Below are 8,231 nucleotides of genomic sequence, written 5' to 3'. Positions count from 1 at the left end.
GTGCTCCCAGGGCCCTGACAGACGACAATGCTCCCGGGCTGTGACAGACGACAGTGCTCCCGGGGCCCTGACAGACGACAGTGCTCCCGGGCTGTGACAGACGACAGTGCTCCCAGGGCCCTGACAGACGACAGTGCTCCCGGGCCATGACAGACGACAGTGCTCCCGGGCCCTGACAGACGACAGTGCTCCCGGGGCCATGATAGACGACAGTGCTCCCGGGGCTGTGATAGACGACAGTGCTCCCGGGCCCTGATAGACAACAGTGCTCCCGGGCCTGATAGACGACAGTGCTCATGGGCCCTGATAGACTATAGTGCTCCCGGGGCCTGACAGACGACAGTGCTCCCGGGGCCTGATAGACGACAGTGCTCATGGGCCCTGATAGACTATAGTGCTCCCAGGGCCTGACAGACGACAGTGCTCCCGGGCCCTGATAGACGCCAGTGCTGTCCAGACCCAGGAAAACCTGCCACTCTGGGCACCCCGAGCCACCTCCACCTCTCAGCCTCCCTGCCTGCAGCTCCTTCCTCCTGGGACGCAGTTCCCTGCCCTCCCGCATGCGGCCTGCCTCCTCTCACCACTTAGGCAAACGCCACCTCCTCCAGAAAGCCCTCCCGGCTTCCCCGGCCAGGGCAGCGCCTCCCGCGCCCCTCGGTCCCCGCAGCCTGCTGAATTCTTTCGCTGCACTGAGCACACCTGCACCGACTGACAGCTGCGCAGGCGAGCTGAGATCCAGCCTGCAGCTTGTCCCCTCCTCTCCACGCTCTTCTTCCCAAACTGCCCTCCCTCGTCTTCACTCCCTCCCTCCCCTCCTGGTCCTCTGACAGAGGTGTGGCTGCCCCCAGCCCAAAGCCGCAGAGGCTGGGAGACAAGGGACCCGTCCGAATCGCCCCCGCGAGCGCCACCTCTCTGCAGGCCGCGAGCAGCCCGTGCACGGGACGCGCCCTTTGCAGGTCAAGTCTCCCCAGGAACAGCTCCATCTGAACCCAGACCCTCGCAGCTCCCATGCCTGTCCCTGAGCCAGCAGCGAGCCTTCCAGCCACACGGAGCTACAGAGCTCGGGTTGCCAATAAAGCACAGGCTGCCCTCCTAGACCTGAATTCCCAGGAACAGCGAGTTTGCCCCAGTGTGAATATGGCCCACACGCTGCATCGGATATGCCAGCACTCAAAATTATTCCTTTAAGTCAAAATTTGCTGCAAGTCCTGTATTTTTACTCTTGTAGGATGTATGTATTTTATTTTTTTAAGATTTATTTTACTTATTTGAAAGAGTTACAGAGAGAGGTCGAGACAGAGAGAGAGGTCTTCCATCCGCTGGTTCACTCCCCAGATGGTTGCAGTAGCCAGAGCTGAGCCGATCTGAAGCCAGGAGCCAGGAGCTTCTTCCGGGTCTCCCATGTGGGTGCAGGTGCCCAAGGACGTGGGCTTCTACTGCTTTCCCAGGCCACAGCTGAGAGCTGGATCAGAAGAGGAGCAGCTGGGACTCGAACTGGTGCACATATGGAACACTGGCACTTCAGGCCAGGGTTTAACCCGCTGAGCCTCAGCGCCGGCCCCAGGGTGTCTATATTTTAATCAAGAATTCCTTGTTTATCTGAAAATCAATTTTAACTACAAGTCCCATATTTTTATTTGCTGAACTGGCGACCATCGCTGGGCAGGGCTGCCTGCGTGATTATTGAGAATTCCGAAGACTAAGACGGTGACAGGGGCTTTACGCGTGAGTCCTTCGGGGCACGGGCCCCACACCACTGCCCCAGTCGCTCACCCGGACGCTGCCACTCTGCTCCTTGCCGCCACGGGCAGGTGATGTCCTGGCTCTGCTGCTCTGCCAAGTGGGACGGGGCGACGGCGCCTCAGGCAGCCATGGGACTCAAGTGATCTCTCAAGACCCCGGGGAAAGGGGCCGGCGCTGTGGCGTAGCGGGCTGAGCCTCCGCCTGCGGCACCAGCATCCCATATGGGCGCCGGTTCGTGTTCCGGCTGCTCCGCTTCTGATCCATGAGCCCTGCTCATGTCCTGGGAAGGCAGCGGAGGATGGCCCAAGTGCTTGGCCCCTGCACTCACTTGGGAGATCTGGAAGAAGCTCCCGATTCCTGGCTTCGGATCGGCCCAGCTCCTGCCCTTGTGGCCACTTGCAGAGTGAACCAGCAGATGGTGTCTCCTCTCTCTGCAGCTAAGAACCCGGGAATAGAATGGTGGCTCCAGGAGGCTTCGCACCTGCTCCAGCCCCACAGGCGCCAACGTTGGGCCTTTGTGACCTGAGCTCGCCCCTGTGGGCCACCCCGAGCCCCTCTGGAAAGCGGCTTTGGGGAAGGTCAACTCCTGAAGGGCTCAAGGGCACAGGTCAGGGAGGGGCACAGGGGCTCCGACTGCCTCGGGATTATCCACTCCCCTCTAAGCAGATCGGAGACGCCGAGTGTGGCGACAGGTGCACAGGTGCTCCCAGCATTCCTGTCTCAGGTTCCATAATGAAGACGGAGGCGTGGGCCACGCACCTGGTCTGACAGGCGTCCTCCCACTCAGCTCGAGTGCCCGGCCACCTGGATGCAGCTCAGGCCTCAGCTGCACGGTCACCCAGCCTGAGGACAGGTCAGGGCCAACTGTCCAGAACCCAAGGCCAAGCAGACCACGCTTGTGTTCAGGACACCGCCGAGGGTGACACCGTGCGGGTTGGAGGAAGTCGGGTCTGGGGGCACGGAGTAGAACTCCCTAGGGCCTGAAGTCAGGGGCTGGGGGTGTTGCAGGGAGGGGTCTCGGGCTGGGTCTTTGGGGCCAGGCAGCCTGGGCCTTGGTTTCCTTCCTAACCCGTTTCCCAGGCCGCTGCTGTAGGCAACACAAGCTCCCTGGTGGGCCTGGAGCCAGCAAGGCCTCAGAGCGCGTCAGCTGTAGAGAGGCTGCGCTCGCTTGCTACGAAGCCTGATCTAGCCGGTGCCGCCGAGTGGCAGTCGCTGCACGAGGCCCAGGAGCTGACCCTGAGCCCTGGCCCAGGCTCTCTGGGCCCCGTGGCCGGGCCCTGGCGTTGGCACGTGGCGCTGCAGGCCTGCTCACGGCCATGGAGGGAGAGGCCCAGGTCCTGGGTCAGCCGAGGGCACAGTGGCTGGGAGGAGGAGGACGAGCAGAGCCCTGCCTGCTCGGGGGGCAGAGACTGACACGCGGGCCATTCCTGGCTGCCGCCTTTGCAAATGGAACCCGGCTGGCGGCTAGGAGCTGAGAGGCCGCGAGGACATGGGACACGTGCGTGCCACACCACGGCCGAGGACCAGGGCTCAGGGCAGAGCCCGCAGCATCTGAGTCCGGCCTGGGCGGCCCCAACCGAAGCCCCAGGCGCGGGGCCCCTCCCTTCCCACCTGCAGAAGAGACTGCTGCTCAGCCAGGCCTCCAGGCTCAGCTGGCGGCTGGCGGAGGCGCTGCAGCCGGATCCTGCCGTGCCCTCGGAGCGCGGGAGGGAGTGCGAGGGACCCGGCTTCCCCGACCTCCGGGGCCCGTTTCCCAGGAACTCCCCACCCCGCACGTGGGAGGCACTGCCTCCCCGCACCTGCCTTGCACCTGCCACTGCTCTGGTTCCTTGCGCTCCCTCGGATGTCTGCTCAGCGAGCGGGCCATGTGACGCAGGGCTCTCCTGCAGCCCTGGGATGGAGCTCCCAGCCCAAGCTGGAAAAACCAGGGCGCGTTGGCAGGCGGGCGCCAGCTCCTGCCAGTGCTGTTGAATGGGGGGACTTCAGCCTGGAACAAAGCTCTGCCTTTGAGTGCTCGCGGCCAACAGGGAGCCCTTTGTTTTGAGTAGAATTCAAGACGATCCTGGGACAGACACGGGGAGAAAGGTGACACCAGCAGGATCACACCGTGTAAATCCTGGATTATGCGAAACATTATTTTTTTTAAACTTGTTGGCCAATACCGCACAGGTGCCCTAGAACGGACACTTGATTTGGGACTGAGTCCTCGGTGTCGCGTTGCACGGCAGGTGATCCCTCCCAAGATGGGCCCGCAACTGTCAGCCCTGGCTCTCCCTGCCGGCCGCAGCCCAGGACACGGCAGCGCCCGAGCGCCCGCGCAGGAACCTCAGAGGCAGGCAGGAGTGACTCAGCACAGGCACAGGCGTCTGCCTAGAAACAAGCCCCGGCCTGGCGCCCCCCGGGCTGTGAGAGGCCGCCGCCCTCGGGGGCCTGAGCAGAGCTGGCGGGGCCGGGGCCCCTCCCCGGCCTGGCTCCCATCTTGCCCCGACTCATGGCAAGCCCAACTCCTGGGCTGAGGTCCTCCCAGCCCGTCTTCTGAGTCTCCGCCTGCCTCCCCCTCCCCCCAGCCGGCCACGCTGTGCCTGGGACGTGCTGGGTGCAGCCACCCCGGCCCTCCAGGGTTCTGCTGCCCCAAATGTCCACCTGGCTGACTCCGTCCTTTCTCCAGGCTGGCACTTATGGATGTCACCTCCTTGGAGAGGCCCCCGGCACCGCCATCTCTCTCCAGAGACCAGTCTCTCCTCTCTCCCTCTCTCCCCTCTCCCTCTCTCTCTCCCTCTCTCCCTCGCTCTCCCTCCCTCCCCCACTCTGCCTCTCGGGAGGGAAAGCCCCACACCTTGACCCCCTCCATCCCTGGAGGCTCTGGGCCAGCAGAGTCAATCATGCCACACGGTGGAGCCATCCATGGGCCCTGTCCTCCTGGGGCTCCTGCTCGGGGTCGAGCCCTGGACACTGGGCTGGCAGAGAAGGCGCAAGGGGCAGCAGGAGGCCAGGGACTGGCCTGCCCCCTTCCTGCGGCCTGCGTTTGCCAAGAGGCCCCACATCAGTGGTTTCTGCGCACTTCGAAGCTTGCAGGCACAGGCTTGAGCTGCCCGCGGTCCTCGGTGACCGCAGCTCAGGGACAGATCCTCACACAGAAGATCTGCAGCAGCGCGAAGCCCCGCCCTAAACCTCAGGGGAGCCCAAGGGCGGTGGGCGGCACCTGCTCTGAGCAGCGTCTCTGCCTCGCGAGCCTGAGTGCCCGTGAGGCTGCCCACTCCGACCTGAAGAGAAGCCGCACGCTGCGGCCGGCAGGGAAGACGCTGTGTAAGGAACGTTTTTGAAATTGAGGGAGACTTCCCCTAAGTAAATGTACAGTCCTACGCTTCTTTCTTTCTTTCTTTCTTTCTTTCTTTCTTTCTTTCTTTCTTTCTTTCTTTCTTTCTTTCTAAAGATTTATTGTATTTATTTAAAAGACAGAGAGAGAGAGAGAGAGAGAGAGAGGTTCAATCTGCTGGTTCACTTCCCAAGTGGCCACAGTGGCCAGGGCTGGGCCAGGCCAAAGCCAGGAGCCAGGAGCTTCATCCGGGTCTCCCACGTGGGTGCAGGGACCAAACACTCGGGCTGTCCTCTGCTGCCCTCCCAGGCCCATCAGCAGGGAGCTGGATCAGAAGTGGAGCAGCCGGGACTCGAACCGGCTGCTGTACGGGAAGCTGGCTTCGCGGGTGGTGGCTCAGCCTTCTACACCAGCACTCCGGCCACACTTCTCAACAAGCACCTGCCGTCGTGTGAAGACCCCCAGTTACAGTGTAGGGTCCCCCCTCTTGCCAGGAGTCCCCCGATTGCACGTTGTCTTAATTCTCCACGGGCCCGAGAAGCCACCGAGCTCTGCGCACCAAGAGGCAGGGGCTCATCCTGCTGGGCTCCCGGGGCTCCCACTGCCCAGCACCGCGGGTGGCAGGTGCACAGTGCCGGCTGTCGAATGACTGAAGGAATGATGGCAGTATCCTTGTTACGCCCGGTTTACAGATGAGGACACACAGCCCGCTCTAAGTGCAGGACACAGACGACGAAGCTCGCAAGGCCAGCAGAGGGCTGGGCGGGAGGAGGGAGCGGCCAGGAGCGGAGCTGTAGCCGCCACGCACCGCTGCGTAACAAGCGCAGGGACTGCAAACCGCAGCCACTCATGTGCGTCCAGGGCAGCTAGAAAGTCCTGCCGATCCAGGTCAAGGCTGGGCTTGGACTTGCGTCTGTGGTCAGCTGGAGAGAGAAGTCGAGGGCCTGGCGCTCATGAATGGTGGTGGCTTGGGCTGGGGGGCTGGGGGCTGAGGGCTTGCTCCCCAACAGAAGTAGGGGCTGAGGGACAGAGCAGAAGTGTGCCAGGCCTCCGGGGACAGCACCTCCCCCACCCCAAGCCACAGTGCAAAGCAGGTCCCAGGAGCGCCCCCTGTTGGTGAGAACAGCAGCATCGTCACAGACCCAAGAGCGAGACTGAGGGGCTGGGGAGGAACGTGGCCCCATTGACAGGATCGACCCCGAGGAGGTGGCGGCAGGAAAGAGGCCTCCGCCATCACCATATTCCAGAAGATTCTTCCTCCGTGCTCTGCCTCCCCCTCCTCCTCCAGGTTGCCTTTGCGGGGCACTCCTGCCATGGTGCCGCCAGGACAGGCTGCCTTGCTGCTCGGTCCCCAGCACAGGGGTGTCCGCCCCCAGGCCAGCACATGGGCCCCTGATCCAGAGGGTTCCTCGGCCGGGCCCTTTATCCTCACCAGGTCACAGCGCTCCTGTGCCCAAGGCCCGCAACACCCAGACAGAGCCTTTTCGCAGAGCTGTTTCCAGGCTGGCCTGCCCAGCGAGGATCTTTCTAGATTTGCAGTAAAACCTGACCCCTGCTTCACCCCGGCTTAGTGAGGACGTGAGCCTCACGGAGGCGTCCTCGGGCTGCTTCGGGGTGAGGCCTGCAGCCGTGGGGCCGGCCCTGCCCGGTGATCTCAGAGCCCCCTCCCAGTCCCAGCAGAGCCGGCGGTGGCAGCTGGGAGGCAGCACTAGGGAAGCCGAGTGAGCGCCACGCCTTCTGCAGGGCGGGAGGCGAAATGCTGGGAGCCGGGAGCCAGCGCGGTGGCCCATGTCCTCGCAGGGCCCACTCGCCTTCTGGGGCCACGGTGGAGGCGTGGGCAGGCGGGGAGGACCGGGGCCTGCTCCTGAGTCCCAGGGACCTGGGGGTTTGCAGGGCTCGCTCCAGCATCAGGCTGCTTGGGTTCCAGCCCCCGCCCGGCCGCTCAGCGGCTTGTGATCTGAGCAAATGCCTTCCGCTCTCTTTCTCGGAATGCACGAGAATCTTCCAGCAGAGGGGTTCAGACCACCCCCTGCCCTGCGTCCCCGGGAGGACCCGTGAAGAGGCACCTGGGCCGGCCCGCCCGCCCGGGTCGCATTGGCTGTGATTGTCACTGCAGGTGCAGCCACACCTCGAGAATCTGGAAGGCGAGGCGAGGAAGAGCCGCGCCCGGGCTCCAGCTCTGTCCAGAAGACACACCCTGGAAAACAGCGCTCGTCCGTCCTGCAGGGAGGAGAGCCCAAGCCACCCAGCCAGAGGTCGGGGCTCAGCCTCCCAACACAAGCGACACCCACCAGTGGCCGACCCAGAGGCAGGACGCTCCTCCTGGGGTGTGGACTCCAGGGCGGGGCTGCTCCCTCCCGACCCAGAACATCCTCCAAGCAGCAGCCCTGAGTTCGGAGCGAAGCTGGCCTCCGGGCAAGAGCAAGTGGCCTGCTGAGGGCGCCGCTGCCCGCCCGCCTTCTCCCAGGACTGCCTGAGCCCGGCTCTCCCACTCCCACGCAGAAGAGCAGTGGAAGCAGGGCTGCCCAGGGTCCACAGTGCCCGGGGGTGGGGGCTTCAGGCCCCCTGGGACCAGGCTCAGGGCCCCTCCCCTGCAGCCGCGGCCGGCAGGTGCTAAGCTGCTTGTCTCCATTTTTTTGTTGTTGTTGTGGCCATAGACGCCCAACAGACACTGTCCCACGGCCGCCATGTCGGCGACGCCGGCCACATTCTCGCTGCTGCACGCCTCCACCGCCTGTCTGCAGCACGCTCCTCACCCTGCAAAACTCGGTGCCCTCCCAACACTGCCTGCCCCCGCGCCCCCTTCCCCCGGCCCCTGCAGGCGCCTCTCTGCTTTCTGTCTCTGTGACTCGGGCTCTAGGTGCTCACTGTCCAGGGCCACCTGCGCTGTGGCACAGGGGACGCCGCGTCGCGTGGAAGGACCGCAGGTGTGCATAGCCGGTTTCCACCCACAGGCATGGAGCTCGCTCCTCCGCGTGAGCCCTTCACCACTCCGGCAGGCCTGGCGATGCCGACGGAAGCCCCAGCTCCTGGCCCCGAGCTGGGCCTGCAGATTTCAAGGCTCCACGGGGCCCGGTAAGGCTGGCAGGTGCAGGGCTGGGAGCACAGGTCAGAGCAGAGCCGGGCCCCTGGCCCCAGGCTTTCCCCCACTGCAGGGCGTCAAGTGCATGAC

Source organism: Oryctolagus cuniculus, chromosome 11 (assembly GCF_051225735.1).
Source record: "Oryctolagus cuniculus isolate XC-2025 breed Fujian yellow rabbit chromosome 11, ASM5122573v1, whole genome shotgun sequence".
Classification (NCBI taxonomy): Eukaryota; Metazoa; Chordata; class Mammalia; order Lagomorpha; family Leporidae; genus Oryctolagus; species Oryctolagus cuniculus.
Note: the sequence above shows the minus strand (reverse complement) of the source record.